The following is a 24,673-nucleotide window of genomic DNA, read 5'->3' as shown; positions in this document are numbered from 1 at the left end:
TATTTAGTCTCACTGAATTTTAATCATTAACAAATCTTTGGGCTATTTTGATCCAGATTTGAAGAGTAATCTTTCTATCCATTGTCTGCATATACTTTACCATCACGAAACTCTCATAAAGAGTGTTTTCTGTGTTAATCCCAACAATTTCCATGTGGTAGATAGGACATATACTATTTTTTTTTTTTTCCTTCATTCTCAGGAGGAAATTGAGCCAGAAGGTAAGCAGCTTGCACTGGGTCTTATGGCTAGTACCTAGTAATGCTGGGAGGGCTGAACCCATTTATTTTTTTTAAATAATCTTTGACCACACTGCAGAGGCATGGGGAACTTCCCTGACCAGGGATCAAACCCATGCCCCCTTCAGTGAAAGCATGGAGTCTTAACCACTGAATCATCAGGGAAGTCCCTGAACTCATGTCTTTTTATTTCAAATTCATTTTTCTTTACTCCACCATATCACTCACCACCATCTTAGTTGAACCGTTTGCCCCTCTTTTGGAGAAGACAGCATATCAGCAACATGGTGTCAGCACTCTGCTTCCTTTATTCTCTGCATAACCACACCTTGCTTCGGGGGCCAAGAGCCAGCTATTGTGTATACTTGTAATGACAATAAACATAGAACATTAATTTCCTTGTGGTTTCTTTTCAATATTTAACTTATCCTTATTTAGTTTTTTTATAATGTAACCATTCCTTTGTTTACTTGTTCATTCTTTTATCCGTCCAGCAAATGTTTATTGACCATCTACTGTGTTTTTCAGATGTTGAATAAAACAGGGGCTGAGCCCTCAAAGTGTTCACATCTAGTGGGGAAACAGATAAGAAGTCAATTAGTATAATAATTAAGAGAGAAAAGCAGACTACCTTGTGAAATATTTGAACCAGTCTGAGAATCAAATATTAATACTGCTATTAGAGATTGACAGCATAAATCTATGGCAAACCAGGGGGTGGGAGGGCTAACTTATGAAATGATAACCAAATGCTTATCTGTCATGAGCCAGGTTGAGGAACACATTGAAATGTCCAGCAGTATTTTCTTGCCTGTTCAAGGCAGACCCAGGTTAGATAACCAGAACAATGAGCTGTCCCTTCTCAAATTTAATTTAAAAGTTTTAAATCAGATTTGAGAAAGTTTTCTATAAAAAAATTAAAAGCAACACATATGTCTATCTTTATGTAGAGAAAGAAATGACAACATTATATTTAAATTCAGTGCTAACATCTGTAATGAGGATAATTTAAGGTCTGTACAGTAAATGCTTTGTTAATTCAGAGACCTAATTTTTAGTCTTGGTCATAACTATGCCTGGCCCAGGTAGGTACTCAGTAAATCTTCATTAAATTTCAATAAATTTAGAGGCATTAAAAAGATCTAAATATAAGTAGAAAGAGATTGTGTTAGTCACATAATACAGTGTTTTAAGATACTCCTCTTGGTCTGACGTAAGTATTCAATTTTTAAAAAAATAATAAACTCTAAGCTTTCTTACAAATGAAGAATATGATGAATATTTGGTTATAAGTTAAATGTAGGTTAAGTCATATAATTATAGAATGTTAAGAGTAGAAAAGTTTTAGGAATCATCTAGTCCAATTTTATTTATTTATTTTTAAATAAATTTATTTATAAGGATACATTTGAATCAGTTCTAATGAGGTGGATGAAAATGGAGCCTATTATACAGAGTGAAGCAAGCCAGAAAGAAAAACACCAATACAGTATACTAACACATATATATGGAATTTAGAAAGATGGTAATGATAACCCTGTATGCGAGACAGCAAAAGAGACACAGATGTATCTAGTCCAATTTTAAAGTTATTGTAAATAAATAGGTTCTGAGTCATTTACATGACTCAAATTGAAATATATAAACAGGTATACATTGATTAAAAACTCACTGCCATCCCATTTTTCTGTGCTCCATTCACCTTCCAGTTCTCTATAATCACTTTTATTACTTATTCTTATATATTATGGACAAGCCCATGGAACCTCATGGGCTATGGTCTGTAAAGTCACAAAGAGTCGTACACAACTGAAGTGACTTAGCACAGCACAGCACACACACGTTTCCTTCCAGGATGTCTTTATGCTGGTACCTGCATGTGCATATATGCAGTCTTATTTATCCTCCTCATATAGAAGGTGTCATACTACATACACTACTCTGCATATCAGGGTTTTTTTTTTTCCTTAACAAATGTATTTTGGCAGACTTTTTATGCTGCCATATAGCCCCCTGTTTCTATATTTTTCACAAATGCTTGTAGTTTATCATGTGAAGGTATCATGGCTTCTTGTATATGCATTATTTCCTGTGTTTGCTGGCATATTTGTAGGCCAAATTCCCAGAAGTAGGAGTGCCAGGTCAAAGGATAAATGCGTTTGTTATTTTGGTGGGCGAGTTTCATCCATAGCAGTCACTCCATTAGGAGTGATGGAGTGAAGACATTTCTCCAAGAGATCTTTCTAGAGCAAGTTTTGGTCAGGTGCATGTCTTCTGTGCTCCCATAATACCTTTTGCCTCCCGTAGCAAAGCCTTTATCACATGTGCTGTAATTGTTGATTTATTTACCTGTCTTCCTGACTACATGTTCATTGCTATAGTTTTGATACTTAACACAGCACAGAGCCTGATGCAGAGTTGATAGTCAATAAATATTTGTTGAATGGATGAATGGAAACAAGTTCAGTCTTTTGATTTATGGTCCTCCTTCCTTCTTACTTTGATTTTCTCTACTTCCTCCCTCTTCTTGACCACATGAAATCAGGCAGGACCCACATCATACACCGAAAAATCTGGGACTAGCTGGGGAGATCAATGGGGAGATGGGAACAGGAGGCAAAGCTTTGTACCCAACCCTGGTCTAATTGCATTTTCATAATTTATTCTACTAAGTTAGAGTTATGGTTGTGATACCTTAAGGTGGTCTTTCATTGCCTAATTAAGCTGTATATCTTTCCAGGGTTCATTTTTCTTGGACCACTTTTCAATTAAATTCTGTTGATTGACTCTTTTTCTGTATATGCGATGGGTAGCAACCTTACATCACATCCATCACATCTCACCAGTCTACTCTGTCTGTCTTTTAGATGTCTAATATCATATTGAGTTATATTGGTATTGTTGATATTTGATATATCTAGGGGATAGATATTTTTATTATGGAAAGTATCTTGTCCGTGATAATATTTTACTTTTGGGGGAGTAGTTTTAAAGTTCTCTCTCTTCTGTAGTTGGAATAAATATGCTATTCTGGTTTCTTCTATGTGTATTTTCACTCTTTAGCTTACATGTTTGAATGAGCTTAAGACTCTAAGTTAGTTCTTTGCATTTGGGTTCACTTCCCAGTTGCTCAGTAGCACCTTTTCCTCTTATAGGATTGCTTTAGCCTGATCATTATTAATGAATTCTGAGTTTTTTCTGCTTCAGCTAATACCCTGTCTTTCTTTAAGAAATAATTTTCCTTTTGTAACAATTTAAATAGTTTGAAACCACTATCATAACTTCAGTGTTTTTCTTTTGGTGTTTTTCCAACTTTTCAGACAGATATGTTTTAGTACCAATATCAAATTCTGTAAATTCAGTATTTTATTTAATCTACATAATAATTTGGGGAATGTTGTCATCTTTACTATATTTAGTTTTCCCAGCATGGAGCAAATTATATTTCTCATTTATCCATCGTTCTTTAATTTAACTATCAGACCTTATGTCATTTTGAATAAGATGTCTCTAATTTTCTGATTTAAATTAATACCCATTTACTGAAATTTTTGTCATCGTTATGAATGGGATCTCTTCCACTGCATTTTTTAGCTGTGGCCCTTGTCACTTAGGCCCGTAGTAGTTTCAAATGGCTTTTTATCCTGCAGTTTTGCTGATGTCATTACTTTAAATAATGACTTAGTTATTTTTTTTTAATTTTAAATATTTTTGTCAAATTTTTTTTTGTTCTGATTTTTGTTTCTTGGCCGTGCCACACAGCATGTGGGATCTTAATTCTCTGACCAGGGATCAGACCTGCACCACCTGCTCTGGAAGCATGGCATCTTAACCACTGGGCTGCCAGGGAAGTCCCAACTTATTTTAAATGACTAGTTAATTTTAAATTGATTTTAGTAAGTTGTATAATCATGTAATTTCTCAACATGATGTTGAACTATGTCATATATAAAACATATTTTTTCTTACCTTTCTATGTTTGTACTTTTCAATCCTTTTCCTAATACCTAATGGCTCATTCAGTGAAGTAACTACTAATATCTTCGCTTCCTAAAAACTAGGAAATAGAGGGATCAAATTACCCTGTGAAAGCTGTAGCCAGCACGTAAACAGATGAAGATATTAACATGAGATATTCTCTTTGGGAGGTGAAATGGACTCCAGGTGAGCAATATTACACCTGTTTGAATGTGATCATGTATCTGGAGAAAGAGTATATCAAATGAAAACTAAGGAAAGAACAGGAAAAAAAGATTGTTATAGAGTCAATTTGGTAGTACCTGTTCCAGTGTTATCCAAGATAAAGGAATGGGTGAATTCTGAATAATCTGAAAGTTGCAGGATAAAAAGCTATTCGAAACTACTACAGACCTATGTGCCATGAGCCACAGCTAGAAAATGCACTGAAAGAGACCCCATTTAGAGTTGGATGCAGGAGGATGCTGCTCATAGTCTAAGCACTCCTAGTATCCCATTGGCCCCACTGACAAGATTATTCCTAGGGTGAGCTTGATGCATCAGGCTTTATTAAAATGCAGTTCCTCTAACTCACTTGGGTTGCCTGGCAGCCCACATGGGTCTTCCTCATGCAAAGAGCATGCCATGATAAAGGGGCTTGAAATATTCCATTCCCCATGACTAATTTGTCGTTACAAAGCAATGGACTGGCATTATGGGGAAAGAACACACTAACCATGTGAACTTGGAATATTTTAGTTCCTAATTTCCCATTGTGAACTAACAAGTTAGCATTCTGGTTGTATGTCACCTACCCCTGGGCCGTGGCCCTGCAGTTGCTGTGCAAACAGAATCGAGTTTCTGACCTCAGAAGGCTCAAAAAGAATATAAATGTGCTCCTGAGGTCTCTTGGAGAGAGCCCGACAACCTGGCTGTGGTGTTTGCATTGGCAAAAGGCTGAGAATGAGTATTTTAGTTTTCTATGAGCACTTACTGCAGTGATGCTGTGATTCTTACCACTTCTCCTTTTCATGTGACAAATTTTAATATTTTCCTTGTGTCCAGTCATGCAGGTGTAAACTTTGCTTGTTCATAGTGGAAAATTATTTTGATGTTGTCTTGTATTTTATTTATTAAGATTTTTATTTAGTTATTAGAGCCATACTCAAACTATTGTGACTCTCTTGTCTGTTTATGGGAAATAAAACCATATTTGCTTTTATTTCATAATATATATAAATGTTGAATCACATTATTATGAAACAAATGTATTGTGTAAATGTAAATGTATTATGAAACAAATGTAATATATGCTAATTATACATCAATTAAAAAATTATATTTGCTTTGTGAAGTAGATTGAAAAGCATAACATTCTTATCTATTTTGGAAAATTTAGAAACATTCTACACCAAACTGATTGGCCAGAGGCATTATTTAAAATGGTAGTTCCTAATAATATTTCTTTTTTTGTAACTTGTTCTTTTCTGTTTGCTGTTTCTGGGTACTGAATTTTTATCCATTTCTATTTAACTACTAAATTTATTAGCAGATAACTAAAATTTATATTGCCCCAATTAGGAAGTGAAGTCGCTCAGTCATGTCCGACTCTTTGCAATCCCATGGACTGTATGGGATCTTCCTATCAGGCTCCTCCATCCATGGGATTTTCCATGCAAGAGTGCTGGAGTGGATTACCATTTCCTTCTCCAGGGGATCTTCCCTAGCCAGGGATCGAACCCTGGTCTCCTGCATTGCAGGCAGACGCTTTACCGTCTGAGCCACCAGGGAAGCCCCAATTAAAAAAATACTATTTTCTAACATGTAGTCTTGATTTAATAAAATGATTTTTCTCTGGATTAATGTTATATTTTGCCTGTTATGTTTTTTCTGCTCTTGGTTTTATTTTTGCCTTTTCTGACTTTAATTTGATATTTTCTTTTCCTAAATCCTTTTAGACAGATTCTTATTTGTTTTTATTTCTTTCCTTGGTAATCTATACAGTTGACAGGCCTGATTTTCCTTAAGATGGCTACCTGACTTTTGAAAGTCCTATAAATTGAAATGCTCTCTTTATGGATATACATGTAGGGCCATTCTTGCAGCCACTAGTAAATCATTTGAGAATTGCCTTCTTAGTCCTCACAGTCAAATGATTTTATTGCCTTTTATTTGAATAGAAATAGGAAGCACAAACAAGAAGGCACTGGAGAGGAGACTATAACTGGAAGAGAGAAAATATTATCTGTTGAGTTTTTTTTTTTTTTAATGCCGCAGAGGGAAAATAGCCAGGAAGTGAGCTGTCAAATGAAAGGGCAGATGAAGGCTACTGGTCCACAGAGGTGTAACCCTGAATTCAAAGTCAAGGGGCTGCCCCTCTGCCAAGCCAAGCAGGAAGTGGCTTTAACATCATCAGTTGTGGGGCCGTTCGTTTATCATGGTTAGAAGGGACCAAACTAGAAACTGATGCTGCACAGTCAGGCCAGAATTTGCCAACAAAGAGTTTATACACAAAGAAGGCAACTGACAGGTATCATTTCCAGGTGCACGGGCCAGGATCAGTGTATGTGGATTGCAGGAAACAGGTGGGCCAGGTGTTCCAAGGTGGTCTGGGGTAACAGGGACAATGATGGTGGCCACAATGACGGCCACCCTTTATTCATGGTGTAACTGATACCATCGTTTTATATAACTACTCCCATTTTACAGTTGAGGAAACAGAGGCTTACCCAGGTTTTAAATAACTTACTCAGCCAAGTGGACAAGCGAGCAACCAGGGCAAACAGGGGAGAGCCTGATTCTCACTAGCTTGTCTGATCTGGAAGCCTGTACTCTTTCTACCTTTATCACATGGTCAGGAATCTAACATGCACAGACACATTCACACATGATTCAAACGACTGACACAACAGGATTACAGCTGCTGAACCTAGGATGGTGTTTATGTGTTTTTCCAAGTGTGGTTTTTCCATACTTAGTGTATGTCAACAAGAGCTGGCAGGTATGTGTTGGCAGGTGGAGTGAGGCAAGGTCTCCTGAATTCCTGCCGCTGAGATTACAGTTCTAATGTCCTCTGCCTACTTCTCTCCCCTGTGCCATAAATGAGCAAGTGTAAGTTTACAGAGCAGAGTGAGGGCTGAGATAGAGTTTGTCTTCCCAGGCTGTGAATCAAAAGGCTTTGCCTTCAGTTGCCCTGCTTCCTAGTCTGTGTGTGAGGAACCTGCAGGCCTCTTGGTTTGCCCCACTTCATAAATTGCAGCCTGTGCAGGCAGCCAGCCAGGTTGGGAGAAAATATTTGTTTATATTTATATCTCACCTTCCTAGAATTTCTACTGTTTGTGCATGTTTTATGATATTTATAATGTATTAGCATAGCAGTTCATGTATATAGCTTTTCAGTAAATACATAGAAGATATGTTGATCTGAAGCCCAAACTTTAAAAAAAAAATTTATTGAAGTATAGATTACAATGTTGTGTTAATTACTACTGTACAGCAAAGTGACAGTTTATACCCACACACACACACATACACACACACAGAGACTTTCTTGGTAGCTCAGATAGTAAAGAATCTATCTGCAGTGCAGCAGGCCCCAGTTTGATCCCTGGGTTGGGAAGATCCCCTGGAGAAGGAAGTGTCTTCCTAGTCCAGTATTCATAGCCTGGAAAATTCCGTGGACAGAGTCTGGTGGGCTACAGTCTGTGGGATTACAAAGAGTTGGACACAACTGAGCAACTAACACACATACACATATATACGTACACATACATCTCTTTTTCATCATCTTTTCCATTGTGGTTTATCATAGGCTGTTGACTGTAGTTCCCTGGGCTATACAGGTTACCCATTCTATATATTGTTTTTAATCTATTCTATATGTAATAGTTTGTATCTGCTGATTGCAAACTCCCAGTCTATGCCTCCTGCCCACCGCATCCCCAGCTTGGGAGCCACAAGTCTGTTCTCTATGTCTGTGAGTCTGTTTCTTTTTTGTAGATAAGTTCCTTTGTATCATATTTTAGGTCCCACGTATAAGTGACATCTTTTGATATTTGTCTTTCTCTTTCTGACTTATTTCACTTAGTATGATAATCTCTGGTTGCAACCATGTTACTGCAAATGGCATTATTTCATTCTTTTTTATGGCTGAGCGATATTCCATTGTATATACGTACCCCGTCTTTAGCCATTCGTTTGTAAATGGACATTTAGGTTGTTTCCATGTATTGGCTATTGTGAATAGTGCTGCTGTAAACCTGGGGGTGCATGTATCTTTGTTTTTTCTGGATATATGCCCAGGAGTGAGATTGTTCAATCATAGGGCAATTCTATTTGTAGTTTTCTGAGGAACCTCCATACTTTTTTCCATAGTAGCTGCACCAACTTGCATTCCCACCAACATTATAGGAGGGTTCCCTTTTAATGATGGCCAGTTTGACCTGTGTGAGGTGGTACCTCATTGTAGTTTTGATTTGCATCTCTCTAGTAATTAGCAGCATTGAGCATCTTTTCACATGCCTACTGACCATCTGTATTTCTTCTTTGGAGAACTGTGTTTTTATGTCTTCTGCCCATTTTTTTGATTGGGTTATTTGTTTTTTGTTGTTGAATTGTATGAGCTGTTTGTAAACTTTAGAAATTAAGCCATTGTTGGTCACATCATTTGTGAATGTTTTCTTCCATTCTGTAGGTTGTCTTTCATTTTGTTTCTGGTTTTATTTGCTGTGCAAAAGCTTATAAATTTGACTGGGTCCAATTTGTTTATTTTTCTTTTTATTTCTATTGCCTTGGAAGACTGACCTAAGAAAGCATTGGTATGATTTATGTCAGAGAATGTTTTGCTTATGTTCTCTTATAGGAATTTTATGGTGTCATATCTTATTTTTAAGTCTTTAAACTATTTTGAGTTTATTTTGTATATGATGAGAGGGTGTGTTCTAACTTGATTTACCTGTGGCTGTCCAGCTTTCCCAGTACCACTTGCTGAAGAGACTGTCTTTTTCCTACTGTATATTCTTGCCTACTTTTTCAAAGAATAATTGACTATAGGTATGTGGGTTTATTTCTGGAAACCAAATATTTTAAATTGATATTTTTAACTTAATGCTTTTACATGTTTGGAGGTCAGTATTCTAGGGCAGTAGAGCCCAAACCTGATGAGCGGTTCAAGCTCTTGATTAAGTTGAAAAAAAAAAATCCACGTTTCCTTGGCCCAGATACATGTACTGAATCATAATGGCCAGAGGTAGGGTCCAGTAATGTGCTTTTAAATAAGGACCAGGGTTGGAACCACTGCTCTAGAATACGGTTCCTAAAAACTATCTTATTGCTTATAGTTGCTGGAAAAAAATCGTAGTGTCAATGGTATCAGATAGACAGTTGGAAACCTATAGTGCTTTGAAGAGTATTTATGAATAGGCTTATTTGTTGTTTGTTTTCCCCTGTGGAAAGGTAAGCTCCAAGAGGTGGTCATTATCTAGCCTGTTCCCTACTTGTTCCTAGAATAGTGCCTGACACATAGAAATGTTCAGTAGTGAATATTTGTTGAGTAAATAATGAAACCCTTTCCCTACTGTAGTTAGTGTGTGTCCCCTCTTTCTTCAAGCACCAAAGAAAGAATTGGTTTCAGCTGCGCTGCTGTCAGTTTGAAGTAATCTGATAAAGTCCTTGGCTATTCTACTCTTATTGCAATGTTTTAATGTTCAAAAATTATGTAAATTCTCATATTTTATTACATTTGTAATGCCATCAAAGAAAGTAGTGGAGGTTGGAAGGTGACATAGAGATTTGCTTTGATTTCATTTCTCATTTCAAATCCCTGTGTCTTTAAGGAAAGGGCTAAGCTACAACTTGGTCATTCTCCAGATCCAAGAGGAAATGGATTGTAGCAGTTGTGCCTTTGTAGAGCAGATGTTTTGGTTGGAAAGACTGTAAGCCATCTGACTCATAATAAATCCTCAATTCCAGTAAATTCCCAGTTTTCAGTTACAGTAGGTAGGATGCAAGAAAACAATGTCTTCCACTTTGGGAACTTTGAGCTTGTTTCACAAATTACCACTACCCCCTGTGCATTATTGTGTGTGAAAGGATGAAATACTAGGGGAGGTTAAGAGCAATTCCAGGAATAGATTCAGTTGGTGTTTGTAACGGAGACCATTGGAGGTAAACCAAAGCCACGGACTTGCCTGACACAATACTAATGATGAGAAACATAATAGCATTGAGTTTTCTTACATATTCCCCTATTAAAATCATTTCTAAATCATAATGATTTGAATAATATATAAATAGGCCTACAGGTTCCTATTGTCTTATGGGGAGGACTCCCTTTTATTTTTTTCTCCATAAAACTTTGAAAGTAAGTACATGATTACTTACATGTTATCTTGAATTTTAGAAATTTGTTTTATGGGGAAATCTATTCATACATATAAGCTTCTCAAAATTCTGCCAAGACCTATATCCAGTGTTTTAAATGGATAAATCAAGATTACAAAAGTGATATTAAACATTTCACATTTTGTATTATGAGCTTGGTGGAGGGAATTCATTATTGATGAAGTAAATTGGCATCTCATTGTCCTCCCTCTGCTTTTATGTAGCAGTCAGTTTCTTTTTAACCATCACTAAATTGAGCAGAATACCATAATCTTCACAGACATAAATGAGGAATTCAAGTTCTCACTGCTTCCTCGGAGAATGACAGTCCATCAAGAGCACCATTGCTCTAGTCAGGAGGTTGACTCTGATTTCTGAAAGCTCCTTCTTTTTTTTTTTTTCCTTAATATTTATTTATTTATTTTGGCTGTACTGGTCTTAGTTCCAGCTCGTGGGATCTTCACTGCGACATGGGGCTTCTTAGCTGCTGGGCATGCAAACTTCTTTGTTGTGGCATGCATGTGGTATCTAGTTCCTTGACCAGGAATTGAACCTGAGTCCCATGTAATGAGCGACCAGCATCTTGCCCTCTGGACCATCAGGGAAGTCCCTCTGAATGCTTCTTAGGTGACCTCTTCTACCAAGTGAAACAACAAAAGTTTGGAAGGAAGCAGTTCACTTGTCCAGAACTCCTGACATTTCCTGGATTGGTCTTTGGCTTTTTTCTTATCTAGTATCACATTATTTAGAAGTAATACTATTTTCTTTATACTCCTTCTGTATCCTTTTGTTCTTTCCATTTTTAGCTGATTGAGTGGTCATTGTATACTCAGAAACCTCATTTAACACGGTGTGTTAAGTGCTCATTTTTTTGGTCTTTATATTCTAAGGCACATTTGTACATCTTCAGAATTGCTGTCTCATCTCTTCAATGACAGAAAAGGTAGAGAAGACAGTGTTCCTGAATTCACCCACTGATAAAATCTGAGATGTGGGAGAGTCATAGCAGGAGGCAAGAGGCAGACGATTCTGACTGCGACATTAAGGGGAGAAAGCAGAAGTGGTTAGTTCCGTGAGAACATGTCTTGTTAATCTTGTCTCTCCTGTGGTGAATCACATGATGCCTTGCACGTAGCAGGCTACTGGATTGTAGTGGGTAAAGCATGGGCTATGAGTGAGAGAAATCTGAATTTATTTTCTGATGCTCCACTTACTAGTAGAAAATTTTGGACATTTTGCTTAATCTCTTGGAGAAATTTTTAGATCTGCAAATAGAGATGACAATATCTATCTTGAGGGTTGTTGACAATGTAAGTTTAGGTATGATGTGTGGTACCCAGACAGAAATCAGCCGTATTAAACTATTTTCTGTAAGAAACTGGGACTACTTTAGGCGTCAGATCTTGACTCCAGGATCAGGTGGAGGTCAGCCATTCCTGGTAGATAATTATAACCAAACCTGGCAAAATTCCTTAATTTGGAGGAAAATGGCAGTATTTGGAGAAATTACTTAATTGTTTTGTGATTTGAGAATTATATGTATTTTATTATGCAGGTAAACATAAACATGTACCACAAGACTTTAAAACATATATAATGGGTTTTTAATTTAAGATTCCAACTCCTCTCCTCCTCTTTCTTCCTAAGAGAACAGTGTCTTTGTATGCTCTGGTCTGGATTTTTATCATCTATTAATTCTTTACCTTTTTATATTTGGAACAATATCAAATTCATACTAGAAATATAAGAACAATACAAAGCATTTTTTTTTAACCATTTGAGAGTAAGTTGCAATGTGATGCCCTTGACCTTCATATACTGTTGCATATTTCTTATAAATAAGTACATTTCCTACACAATTCCAGTACAGTTATAAAAATTGGGAAATAAACATTGATGTAGTACTACCATCCAAATGTAAGACCTTATTCAAATTTTGCCATTTGTCCCACCGATTTCCTAATGGAGAGAAGAATTCCATTTAGAATCGTGGATTCTATTCTTTTGTCGTGGCTCTTCAATTTTTAATAGTTCCTCAGTTTTTCCTTGCCATTCACAGCCTTTTTGAAGATTATAGACCAGTTTTTTAAAATGTGTGAATGTGTCTGACGTTCAGCCGTGATTGGATTCCATGTATGCATCTGTGGCAGGAATAGCACAGAAGTGGTGCTGTGTTCTCACTGCACCTCAGGTGGCACATCTGATCTGTTTACTCATTGACATGATCACCCTGGTGACTTGTTTAAATTGGTGTCTGTAAGGCTCTCTATAGCAAAGTTGCTTTTTTTTAAAAATGTAATCAGTAAGTATTTTGTGGGGTGGTCCTTTGAAACTATACAAATATCCTGTTTTTCATCTAACTTTCTTTACAACAGTGTGGACCCATGATTTCCTGTTTGAGTTAATGGGCTATATAGTCAGTCAGCATCATTGTTTATTTTGATGCTCAGTGTTATTTCTATATCTAATCTCTGTGTATTAACCAACCATGTTCATACTGATACCTCCATTTCCAATTTAATATGCTGAATTTGTTTATACATATTTGTATCTTTCTTCTTTGAAAGCGATAAATCCCATTATCCATAATATTTTTTGGATATACTTCCCATTATCTGTAATATATTATAGCTATATTACATTGGTTATATATGTAACCAATTGGTTACATATGTCCCAGTGTTTCTGCTGTCCCTCCGTCATGTGGGCACCTTCTGCACTCCGCTTGGGCTCAGACATCCTGCACCAAATTGCCTTTCTATGGGGACATCCTCCTTATTCTGCTCTGGCCCACTGTAGAGCTCCCCCTTCCTACATTTAGTCTTGCCCTGCAAGCTGCTAGAATATGCTTTGTAGAACAATCTGATCATGTCATTACTTTGTTTGTAATCCATTATTGCCTTGCCCTTAAAAAAAAACCTCCTTGGTTGTGTTGCTGCCTGAGAACTGGAGAAGGTCCTTGCTTCGGGGCTGCAGCTCTTCAGCCACCTGACAACGTCATCTCATTTAGTAGAACAGCCACTGCCCCCACACAACAACAACTGTGAGAAAGGTGAACAGTCTCTGCCACTACCTGCCGGCCTCAACAGTTCCTGGGTGGAGCTCCCCATGAACAGCAGCAATGGCAATGATAATGGCAATGGGAAGAATGGGGGGCTGGAGCACGTACCCTCTTCCTCCCTCCACAATGGGGACATGGAGAAGATTCTTTTGGATGCACAGCATGAATCCGGACAGAGCAGTTCAAGAGGCAGTTCTCCCTGCAGCAGCCCTTCCACGAGAAGATGGGCAGGTCATGTTTGATGTGGATATGCATACCAGCAAGGACCATAGCTCTCAGTCAGAAGAAGTTGCAGAAGGAGAGAAAGAAGTGGATGCTCTGCAGAAAAGCATAGACTGGGTGTCCGACTGGTCCAGTAGACCTGAAAACATTCTACCCAAGGAGTTCCACTTCAGGCGCCCTAAACCTTCCGTTTCCTTCAGCATGAGTTAAAGTGGAGCCATGAAGGGGGATCTTCTTCACAGAGTTTCTTAAGGTGTCCATTCCATCTCTCTTCCTCTCCCATGTTTTGGCTTTGGGGCTAGACATCTACACTGGAAAACGACTGAACACACCTTCTGCCAGCACCTACCGAGGGAAGAGAGGAGCCCCCGGGCCAGCGCGTGACTTGTCGTGTCTTCTCATAGTAATTCGTTTGAACTTGAGACCATTGTAAGCATGACCCAACCTCCACCCTCTTTTAGCATATCCAAATTCCAGTAATTCTCAAATCCAGTATTTTATTCCAACATTGTTGAGGCATTTTACTAAGCTCATTCAATCTTTTTAGGCCTGTAAAACACTTTAGAATTTTCTAATAAGAGTTTACTCTTGTTTAGAAATTTGCAAGGGCTTCTTTTCCGCAGATGCCACCAGCAGATTGTAATTTTATCAAGAATGCCATTGTCTCCTCTCAGTACCACCAGACCTAGAACTGCACCCTTCATGGTATAATTATTACTCCTGCAAGATAACTCCCACCTGTCTCTTCAAACTAGACCAGGTTGCAAATGATATGAAAGCTTTGTTGTTTAGTTTTTCAAGACAAAGACAAGCTTCACTAAACTTATGAAAAAAGAAAACAAAAACAAATAAAACAGACAAAAAATGACACAAGGGAAAAAAAATATCCTGGGCAATAAAGTTATTTAAAAAAAAAAAAACCAACTGTTTGGCTGAAATGCGTCGAAGTTGTTTATGGTCAGGCCCTTAAACTTGTCCCAGAACTTTCCTGTGGGCCAGTGGTCCAGTGGCTAAGACTCCACAGTCCCAATGCAGGGGCCCAGGTTCCATCCCTGGTCACGGAACTAGATGTCACATGCCACAACTAAAGATCCCACATGCTGCAACTAAAACCCAGTGCAGCCAAATATTTATATATAGACTTGTTCAGCTTCATCTGTCACCCCTCCTCAGTGGTGTCCATTGTTTCAGCCTTTCTGAACCCTGCCCTGGGTGTGCCATATGCCTCTGTACCCCCATAATCTTTCCATGTGCTCTTTCTTCCTTTGACTTCCTTATACTTTCTATTCCTTCAGAGCACTGTGATTCCTTCCAACTAAAAGCATTATCTCCTTGATGTCATTTAGTCACTAAGTCGTGTCTGACTCTTTGGCAACTGTAGTCAGCCAGGCTTCTCTGTCTGTAGGATCTCCCAGGCAAGAATACTGGAGTGGGTGGCAGTTTCCTTTTCCAGAGGATCTTCCCGACACAGGGATTGAACCTGCATCTTCTGCTTGGCAGGGGGATTCTTTACCACTGAGCCACCCGGGAAACTCAAGATTATCTCCTTAAAAACCTGCATGTGACAGCCAGTTTTGCCCTTTCTTTAACTCCTCTCCTTTTTTCTACCAAAGATTCACACCTGCATTACAATATACCTTTATTCTAACAGTTTTAATCAAACGGTTGGTTATTATTTTTTTATTGTTTATTTAGTTTTCCTACTTGTCTCTGGAGATTTTGAGGGTGTGTGTTCCTAGCACCTTCTGGGTAGTGCCTAACACATAGTAGGGCATTAATAACATGTTTATAGGGATGAATGAATGAATGAGTCCTGAGGTCAGCACCAAAGGTATAATCAGTATAGGAGAATGGAATTAATTGAAGGCAGAAGAAAATAAAGAAATCTGCAATATATTTTGCCCATGGTGCATAGACTATATTAGGTCCAGTCATGATTTATCTTGGGGAGAAGCCCAGTTTAGTTTGCTCAGGCATTGGGAAGGTGTTCTGTCTGCCCTTGTATTTTTTTTTAAATAGTTTGCTTGTTTGTTTTTTAACATAGTTCATGAAACCTGTTTTGGATTATTGTGCAGGTTTTCTTGTACACTTAACCAACATTTGATTCTATAATTAACAGACCCAAGAGAGCCTGGAACTTAAAGGGTTCAACCTAATCTGCTTAATTACATTCTTTCATGCTTATTTGATATTAATATAAACTTTTTTTTAGTAAGTTTAATCCACATTCCAATGTGAACCAGAAATGTTAAGCTGTTAATAGCTTCCCTGGAGAATTGCAACTTGCTTGGATGCTTCAGTACTTTCATCATCATTTATGCATCGTGAAATGTCACAATTTCTGTTCATAAGCACAAAACTGCAAATGTTCATCAATTGGTCTATCTTCAACCTGTTATTAGCTTAGAAATGAAGTATTCTTCACTAACCCAAGCCAGTGATAAAGTCTAACTGAATTTTTAGTTGATCTAAATCTAGTCATCAGCACTTCTATAATTAGTCAAGTTCTAAATAACAAAGCCACCTACTCAATAGTTATGCTAAGTCCAACATTGAGTTTTTCATTTTGGGAACTTTTTAGTATAATATGTTCTTCATATGAAAATTTCCACTCCTCATAACTTCCTCCTCTTTTGGGGTCTTACATTTTCTTTTTGATTCACACAGACCTCATTTAGTAAGTGGCACAGTTTGGGGAGCAGATTTGGATATAGTAGATTGATGTAGTGAAAAGAAGCATTGATGCAAGAATCAGCAGTCATGAGTTTTGGTTTCAGGCCTGTGACTAATCAGCTCTACCCATCAGACAAATCACTTCCCTTATCTCAGTTTCTCCATCTATAAATCTACGAAGTGTGGGTGTTGGGATCAGTGGCTACAAACTTTATTTTTAATATAATAGAAACCTTACAAGTGACATCTTTCTCCCAGTGCCCAGTATACAAAACACCGTAGTAGTTGCTCTTAAGACACTTACTCGTAGGTACACATGATCCCAAGTTTTCCCCAGAGCACAGGGTAACAACCCCTGGCCCAGATCTCTAAAGGGTTTTTTTTTTTTTTTTTTTTAACATTTTCTGATTTTATTTACCCTTCATTTGTGTTCTTTCACCTTTGGCATGTTACCAGTATCATTGACCCAAAGGGGATAGTGTCCACAATACCAGCTCTCTTGACCTGGCCCCTTTCTCTGGCCCCTCCATAGCTTATGGATGTGGCCAGTTAGAAGAATTTTTGAGAAATATCTTGTTGTACTTTTCAGCTTCTACCACAGTTCTTTCCTCCATTTAACTCTGAGTTTTGGGAATATGCCTCAAAGACTTATTTTTAAATCCTAAACTTTGTCTAGGATACCTTCCACACTCTTCCACAGCCCCATGTGACATCACAATTCCTCTGTGGTCTCCTGTTTAATCACAGGATGAATATCTCAGTCCATTGCTTTTCAGTTCTCTCTTTATTTTTGCACCTGTTTTCTCTTCCTTAAGTGTCATTTCTCTAAGTCAGTGCTTCTCAGACTTTAATGTTCTAGAGATCATCTAGGCCTTTGTTATAAGTGCCCCCAAGGTGAAGCTGATGCTGTTGGTTTGATTAGCGAGGCTCCACCCACATAGGCTTCAGCTGCTGGCTGTTCAGGAAGGTAATACCACACCTGCATTTGGAATCTGGTACTGGTTCTCTGTCTCTACGCATTTTGAACTAGATAGAACTACCAGTTCTACCGAAGTGGTAGAACTGTTTTCCTGGGAGGACACCAGGACTTGCTGTTTAGCATCTTCCAGGGTTCGAAAGTTAGAGCTCCTTTTCCTGCCTTTTACTACTTGTAAAAGTTTTGCATTTTTCCACTTAGGATGCTCATTACTCTCCTGCTTTATCTCCTTATAAAAGTCTAATGTCAGAAAAAGTCTGATGAATTTACTCTTAACACATAGAAGAACTGATGAGTTTTTCAGCCTTACCTTATAATGATTAATCATGTCTTATCTTACTGGATCTCTTATTGAAGAAGGAAGAAGGAAAAGTTTCTCATCTTCATGTTTTTACATATGAAGTTGGGAGATGGATTCTTGCCATTTTTTCTCTTATTTTTTCCATCAAAATGTCTTAAACATGGTAGGTAAATCATAAATGAGTACTGACTTAGTGATAGCACATAGTGTGTTATTTGGAAGTTGATTAGAAATGGCAAAAGGATTGCTCTTGCCTTTTTATCTTGTAGGGTTTGATCTCTCAGTCAAGTGTTAGAACTTGAATTTTCCTATTATTCTAGAGTATATCCTGAATCCAAGGATAATGGCTCATTCTGCCCAAAATTACACCTACTGATTTATATTGGAAGGTCAAATTAATAAGAAACATAGACCTCTGCTATTTCTGCAAGGGAAGCCTGCTTGTGGAACCCATCTTTGGATCAGTAGTTTCCTGGCAAGCCTATGTAGTCATTTTTTTAAATACATACATTCATACATTTGTTCATCAAATATTTACTGGGTGCCTATTTTTGTGGTAGGCACCATACTAGGTACTGAGAATACAGCAGTGAATGCAGCACTGCCCTTAAGGAACTCAGCCAGATACATGCTAAGAGCACACATGTAAGTAACTTTAAAGCACAGACAAAACAATCAAACGTTATCATATGCAGGGTGTAGCTAAACATCTGTAGGATCCTAGAGGAGAAACCATTACATCAGAGGGCAGGGCCAGGAAGTCTTGTGAGAGGACATGGCAGCTGCGTGTGACTTTAGAGAGCAGATGGAATGGGGAGGTTTGGGGTTGAGGGATGCAGGGTTGGAAGAAGGCATTCAGAATCTAGTGGCAGGATGGAGCGTGCGCAGCTGCTGCAGTTAGGGTGTGTCAGTGACGTAGTGTGGAAATGAGGTTGGAAAGATACCTTGCAGAGGCTGGAATGCCAGGGGACACTGTTGAGTCTGAGAGAAAGATGCAGTATTTACTTCTCAGAGCTCTTTTCCACTCTGAAATCATTCATCCAGCCAGTTCCAGAGGGATATGGCTCCAAGCCATGAGATTTTTTCAGAGCTGCCCTTTAGTTTCTGAAGATAACATCAATATGCAAATCAGAAGATCTCATAATACTTTAAGGAGAGAGTGTCCAGTAGGTTCCATTTTCTGTTCTAGCACCTGTGGTTTTTGATTGTCGCCAGTTAATGAGGGTGTGGTACCAGGTGTCTCAAATCCCGTGGAAGTAACCAGTTGCCTAGTTGCCATGGGCACCAAACAGTTTGTGCAAAGAGACTGGCTGGGTGGGTGGGTGCAAAGGTGTTACGCGCTTCTAGGGTGCCTTTCCCTTCTGTCCTCACTCACAGAACCTCCCAGGAATAATCTCTAAGCCTCATAACTCAAAGCCATCTAACAAGGAGAGGAAAGGGTGGATCTTTACCAGTAGGAAGAATAGCATGGTACTGGATATGATCTCAGACCCGGAGTCAGGGAGGAAGGAATAAGAGAAATGAAACAGCGTTTAACGAGCCCCTTCTTCATGCCTGGTTCTGTGCACCACGTCTTGCTGAAAAAAATACAAAAACATGCAAACTCTTAGCAATTTTTATTTTTATTTCTGTAGCTAAAAGATCACCGTTTTTGTGCCAGTTGTTAAGTTGTGTGATAAACTTGCAAAGCAGTGTATGTGTTCAAATAGTGAGCCACTATGATTTGACAGCCATTAGTGTTGGCACCTCTGATCCATTTTCCTTTATTGGGTGAGGTTAGGGAGGCTACAGAACAGCGAGGGCAGGCTATTCCATCCAAGGCTTGGGGTGGGTTACTCTGCCATTTCAGATCTTCCCGGATGAGAAGCAGTAAGTGCAGGGAAATAGCCTGGTTGCAGCCTCAGCCTGGTGCCGAGGCAGATTGCTCCAGTAAAGCTTCCTTCTGGCACGTGCAGAGGCATGCCGCGCCTCTCAATCCTAAAAGCCCTTTCCAGGTTCTGATTAGAGCCTGGCATTTAATAGTATGCAACAAGTATTTAGATAACCCAGGGATGAAAGTCTCTTTTTAGCACTTAATTCTGTAAATTTCCATTTGCCATGGTTATCATCTGTATGAGTCAGTTTAATCATTTACAAGAGAGAATGTTGGTTGTACATGAAGGAAAACTACCTCTAACCAGCTGAAGCACGTAGGCAATTTATTGGCTTTCCAAAGTCAGAAAAAGGTTGAAGGCAAACAACAGGAGGAGCAGGACACAGCTGGACCACGCACATGGGTGGGTGTGCTGCCAGGACTCTCTTCTCTCTCAGCTCTCCTTCTCTTGGTTGTCATTGTTACTATTCAGTCACCAAGTCCATGTCTGACCCATGGACTGCAGCATGCCAAGCCTCTCTGTCCCTCACTATCTCCCAGAGTTTGCCCAAGTTCATGTCCGTTGAGTTGGTGATGCCATCCAACTATCTCATCCTCTGCTGCCCTCTTCTCCTTTTGCCTTCTCTAGGGTGTGGGCTTTGCTCTCTCACGATGGCCTGGCCTCTTTGCGGATGGGGAACATGGCTACTGACAGTTTCTTTTGCCTCTACAAAAGGACTAGGCCACTCTTCTAGGGACCCATCAGCTCTTCCCAGGGGGTTGGAACTGGTATCTCTGCCTGGTACTGTAAGGATTGGGGTCTAGGCGTGGGGACTGGAAGAGAAAGGGGCTTCCCTGGGTAAGAGAAGGTATCAGCCAAGTAGTATCACAGAGGTCCACTATATCAGCTTTCATTTCAAATCTGTGTTTTCTATCCTTTACAAAGAGCTGTATGAACTCCTATGTAAAAGCTTTATCTACCTTTTTGTTAAGTTTTGGAGACATACTGAGGATGTGGTAAATGGTGTTCATATTTGTTCCATATGTGCTTAAAGAAAACTCACTATTGTTTTAACTTGTTTTGTTGGGCTCCTGGAGAACAGTCTGGCACAAGGTTTGTATCAGTAGGTGTGCGTAAAATCACAACTCAGATGTCTGAGGATGTGGTTTGGTACAATTTGTAAAACAGTTGCAGAAACTGATGCTTATATAAATAAGCTTAGCTTCTTATCAACTCATTAAGAACACATTGTTAGAGTAATAGGGGAAATCCCACACTCCAGGTTCTTTCTCTAAAAATGTTGGTGAGGAGAGAAGGTAGTGGAAGCCAGGAAATATTCTGTGCTTCTAATGAGGACCCTGGCTGTATTGCAACTCCCCACCTGCCCTCCTATCCCCCCAGCCTCCAGCTTCCTAGAGAAAAGGCTCCATTTCACACACCATTTAGTTAGAAGGTTGGTGTTCTCAAGACTATGTCTGTTAAGTATAATAACTGTTGAGACAGTAGTTGACCAGTGAAATCTTGATTATGATTATTTTGAAAGAACCAGAAATTCTTTTCTCCCCAAAGTTATTTGTACAGCATGTGTTTCAATTTAGTTTTATAAACAGAAGCTATAACCAACATATTAGGGGTGAGTAGAGCTTCACAAGCAGATTCCTGCATAAATGAGGGCACTGAAATGGTTTCTGTTTATGAAAATAATAAGCAAGATATAAATTAGGAAAATGCTGCTGCTGCTGCTAAGTCGCTTCAGTCATGTCCGACTGTGTGCACCCCATAGATGGCAGCCCACCAGGCTCCGCTGTCCCTGGGATTCTCCAGGCAAGAATACTGGAGTGGGTTGCCATTTCCTTCTCCAAAGCATGAAAGTGAAAAGTGAAAGTGAAGTCACTGAGTCGTGTCCAACTCTCAGCGACCCCATGGACTGCAGCCCAGCAGGCTCCTCCATCCATGGGATTTTCCAGGCAAGAGTACTGGAGTGGGGTGCCATTGCCTTCTCCAAGAAAAACGCTAGCCCCATACTGTATCATGACATCTCATAGTAATGAACTCAAGATGTCACTTTTGGAAAACACGGGTGGGTGACAGCAGCTTCATCCTGGTGTTTGGGACTCGCCCTCTTAGAGCTGCTGTTTCAAGAATATGGCAGGTATCCTTTCCCGACCTGATGATCAGCGCTTCTTATTTCCACAGAGTGTAGTTAGTTAGTGTAGTTAGTTAATCATGTGCTGTGCTGTGCTTAGTTGCTCAGTCGTGTCCGACTCTGTGACGCCATGGACTGTAGCTGGTCAGGCTCCTCTGTCCACGGGGATTCTCCAGGCAAGAATACTGAAGGGAGTTGCCATGCCCTCCTCCAAGGGATCTTCCCAACTCAGGGATCAAACCTAGGTCTCCCGCATTGCAGGCAGATTCTTTACTGTCTGAGCCACCAGGGAAGCCCTAGTTAATCACAGAATGTGCCTAATCGTACATACAATTGAAGGAAGGTTGATATTATGTCTTAGAACTCTACAGCCCTCATCGGTGTTCTCAGAGAAGCCATCCTTCTTCCTTTGATGAGTCTGTGTAAAGATGTCAAATAAATACATTTTGTTTGGCATGGTGATCTTTATAGCTTTTAGTCTTTGTACTCTTAGAATTTTAAATTTCTTGCTCCACAGTTTCTAAAAGTAAACATTAAAACACATAAAGCATATATTCTTTTCAATTTGCTTTGAATACCCATTGATGCAGTCAGGATAGTCTTCTTGGGATAAAAAGGGAATAGGGAGTGGTTCGTTAAGTTTCTCATGGTTGTTTGAAGCATACAGGATTTAGACACTAAATGGAGGACGAGTACATGTACAGCAGATCTCTGCTACCTTTTCTGCATGTGGGTTTCCCTGTTTTTTTACATTTTTTCTCTGAGCACTGATACTCTCTTCTTTGTGCCTAACAGTATGTCAGTGGGTATAGCATTGTGGCTTCGAGTCTGGGTTCTGAGTCAACATACATGACTTCAAAATGCATTTTCACCATTTAATCACTTTCAGCCTCAGTTTCTCCATCTGCAAATGTGTAATAACAGTACCTACCTTATAAGGTTGTCATGGCGATTATATGAGAGAATGTGTATAAAGCACTAAGCAAAGTGACTATTGAATAAACAATAAATGTCACCTGTGGCTATTAGACATAATAGGAAGTAGATCTCTACCCTGCCCTCAAGAAATTCGCAGTCTATTTGGAATATAAACTCTACAGTGCTTAAATAGCATGAGGAAATCATAAGGCGACATGTAAAAACTACCAAGAGTAGACATAGATCATAGTGCAGTTGAAAGGAATCTTAATGAAGCAAGTGAATTTACAGAGTTAAATTAAAATCGCACCACTTAAGAAAAGGAGAGGAAGAGCATTTTTAAATTATACTTTATTTTTTGATTGAAATATAGTTGAGCTACAATATTATGTTAGCATCAGGTGTACTGCATAGTGAGTTGACATCTCCATACATTAAGAAATGATCACCACGATCAGGCTAGTAACCAGCTGTCCCCACACTAAGTTATTACAATATTATTGACCATATTCCTTGTTCTATATATTATATCCCCATGACTTACTTATTTTATAACTGGAGTTTTGTACCTCTTAATCTTCTTCACCTATTCTGCCCTTCTCAACCATCACAAGAGAAAGAACTCTTTTTTTTTTTTTTTTTTCTTTTTGGCTGCATGGCATGGCATGTGGGATCTTAGTTCCTCAACCAGAGATTGAACCTGTGCCCTCTGCATTGGAAGTGTGGAGTCTTAGCCACTGGACCAGGGAAGTCCTGAGAAAATGTGTTTTTATAAGGGGAATGGCAAGTGCAAAAGCATTAGTCAGGGAAACACATGAGAAGTAGCCCAGTTTCTCTGGACTAAGCAGAGAGAATCGTTTCATTCTTATTTTCATTTGGTGAAACCAGATCTGAAGTAACCCTCTTAAATGCTGTCTTCACATGGTATATCAATATATTGAAGTGAATATTAGCCAAGAACGCAGTTATGTGGTGAGATAAGCTGTAACTAGGCTTTCAGAATCCCGACCCCAGTGCTACAAGCCCTGCTGCATGGAACAGAGGGGCCCAGGGTCGGGAGCCAACTAGCAGGCCAGAGGGCCCAGTATGCTGCCCATTGATTCCTTACTCTTGTATCCATTTTTCTTTCTGACTGAACTGCCTTTCCTTGCACTTATATATTTCCCAGCACTTTGATGAAGAGAAAATGACCTGATTTCCAAAACGAGCAGTGTCATTATTGGACAGAGACTTAGCAGTGAGACCAAGGTGTTCCCTTAGGTACATCATTTTTCTTATTCTTCCGTATTTCTTTTGCTGTTGTTCAGTCACTCAGTCATGTCTGACTCTTTGCAACCCCATGGACTGCAGCACGCCAGGCTTCCCTGTCCTTCACCATCTCCTGGAGCTTGCTTAAACTCATGTCCATTGAGTCAGTGATGCCACCCAACCATCTCGTCCTCTGTCGTCCCCTTCTCCTCCTGCCTTCAGTCTTTCCCAGCATCACAGTCTTTTCCCGTGAGTCAGTCAGCTCTTTGCATCAGGTGACCAAAGTATTGGAGCTTCAGCTTCAGCATCAATCCTTCCAATGAATATTCAGGATTGATTTCCTTTAGGATTGACTGGTTTGATCTCCTTGCAGTCCAAGGGACTCTCAATAGTCTTCTCCAACACTACATTTCAAAAGCATCAATTCTTCAGCTCTCAGTCTTCTTTATGGTCCAAACTGTCACATCCATACATGACTACTGGAAAAACCATAGTTTTAACTATATGGGCCTTTGTTGGTAATGTCTCTGCTTTTTAATATGCTGTCTAGGTTTATCATAGCTTTCCTTCCAAGGAGCAAACGTCTTTTAATTTCATGACTATAGTCACCATCTGCAGTGATTTTGGAGCCCAGGAAAATAAAGTCTGTCACTGTTTCCACTCTTTCCCCATCTATTTGCCATGAAGTGATGGGACCA

General features: G+C 39.2%; 1 protein-coding gene, 1 non-coding gene and 1 pseudogene across 2 annotated transcripts in view; 2 read left to right on the top strand and 1 right to left on the bottom strand.

The window, feature by feature from the left end:
* The window catches only part of BRE (brain and reproductive organ-expressed (TNFRSF1A modulator)), a 402,733-nt gene that overhangs the window by 178,613 nt on the left and 199,447 nt on the right, over positions 1-24,673 (top strand). The window lies entirely within an intron of this gene.
* On the bottom strand, positions 5,916-5,987 carry TRNAC-GCA. The gene has a single exon. It is a non-coding gene; the product is annotated as a tRNA-Cys (tRNA).
* Positions 13,510-14,712, top strand: LOC108637153 (annotated as a pseudogene).

This window comes from Capra hircus, chromosome 11, assembly GCF_001704415.2.
Source record: "Capra hircus breed San Clemente chromosome 11, ASM170441v1, whole genome shotgun sequence".
Taxonomy (NCBI): Eukaryota; Metazoa; Chordata; class Mammalia; order Artiodactyla; family Bovidae; genus Capra; species Capra hircus.
The sequence above is the reverse complement of the archived record's forward strand: the minus strand, read 5'-3'. Positions and strand labels throughout refer to the sequence as shown.